This window comes from Pteropus vampyrus, unplaced genomic scaffold, assembly GCF_000151845.1.
Source record: "Pteropus vampyrus isolate Shadow unplaced genomic scaffold, Pvam_2.0 Scaffold1132, whole genome shotgun sequence".
In the NCBI taxonomy this organism is placed as follows: Eukaryota; Metazoa; Chordata; class Mammalia; order Chiroptera; family Pteropodidae; genus Pteropus; species Pteropus vampyrus.
The window spans coordinates 13,436-15,212 of NW_011889913.1; positions in this window are offsets into that span (position 1 = coordinate 13,436).

Consider the following 1,777-nt stretch of genomic DNA (forward strand, 5'->3'; position numbering starts at 1 on the left):
AATTGGACTGACAGTGCCTGGATACAGTAAACACCTAATATATATTAATACATTCATGAGATGTAAATACAGGGATAAGCAGGAAAGTATGTATATACCCTCTCAGTCTTTTTATAAACATACGAATTTTCTGTTGTGAGTACTCAGTGATTATTTTTTTCATAACTTGCTTTGAGAAAAAAATTGTTTTCTTTTTTTTGTTTGTTTCTGTTTATAAATATCGTACCTTTTCATAGAAAAAAATAACCTGTAGAAAGTGGAGGAAGATGCCATCTGGTGATCCGAGTCAAAATTGCAGGTATGAAAGAGGCGGGTTTTGCAAAGGGTAGGAGACTTAGGGATAGTGAGAGAGATGCCTGGATTCCATTGTATAGACCAAAGCTTTCTGGAATTTTCCATACCCTGGTAGCAATCTTGCTAAATTCATTCCTATCCTGGGATCTTCGGGCCCTGGCCCTGGAAGTCCAGCTCCTCTGTGAACTGAATAGAAAGCCGCATGAGTTGGTTTGTAAATAATTGTGATGAAGAAGTTTGAGACATAGAAAAACACACACAGAGAAGTAATGTCAGTGTTTCTCCAATTTACCTAACCCCTCGTAACTTCCTGTACCCTGATGTCAACTATGGATTTAACAATTGGTTACTCAAATAAAAGTTAAGATTAAAGGAAGTAATTTAGAGTTCCACATGCTTACATGAGTTTTGTCAACATTGATATCCTACCTTTCAGATCATCTTTCCCAGAGAAAACACCTGCTCTTCTGAGTTAGCCCCTGTCTGTCTACCACGTTGAAAAACATTCATTTCATGTAGTCCTTGTACTCAGGTCTCTTGGTCCCAGGTGGAGGATTTCACTTCAACTATCACCACTGTTATCATCATACTTATCACCAAGAGGCATTGTTGAGTGAGCACACATGGGGTAGTGTAAAAATGAATAGTGTCCAAGCCCTGGTCGCCGTCATCTACATAAGTTGATGGGGCTATGCAGAGTTAACTCAGACTTCTTTCATTATTGTCCCCTTTATGGCAGTCCTTTAGACTCCCCCCACCCCCGATCTTACCCTTCCTGCTTAGAATGTAAAATTTCAATACCACAGATAAAGTGTTAATTGTTCTGTACTGTTGTCCTTTGAGTGCCACAAATAATTCTAATGTCTACCATCCCTTTACCCTAAAAAACTTAAGTTCAGCCCCTTGGTGGGAAGGGGCGCATGTGTCGTGATATCACCCCTGTTGTGGGATATTGTGATGAGGGCAAAAGCTGGAACCCCATCCTACCCTTACTTCATGTGTGATCCCATCTGGAATCCTTGCTCGGCCTCTTGGTAGCCTGCCCTTGCCATCTGTAAAAGGGGACCCACAGTGCCCTCCTTAAAGAACTGTAAGGAGAGGTAAATGGGAAACCCTCTACAGAGGAGATGGCACATGTTAAGACTTCAACACGTGTTAGTCCTGGCCCACCTTTCTCCTCTCCCAGAGAGTGATGACTGTTACCTAAACCAAATAGCATCGCTGCCACAGACCAGCTAGCAATATGGCAGTCAGAAGTAGCACATACTCAAATTTACATTATGAATGAAGCCTTGGGGCCATTCTCGTGTTGCAGGATGGCTTTGCTGAGTGATCTGGAGCAGAGAAAGATCATCAAATTGTTTCCTTTACTTCCTCACCATTTTCTGTCCCCTTATTTTGTCTTCTAGATTGATATTGGAAAAGCATTTTTTTTCCCACCGAGTCCCAAATGAAGCCAGAATGCAGATAAAGAGGAAGCAGG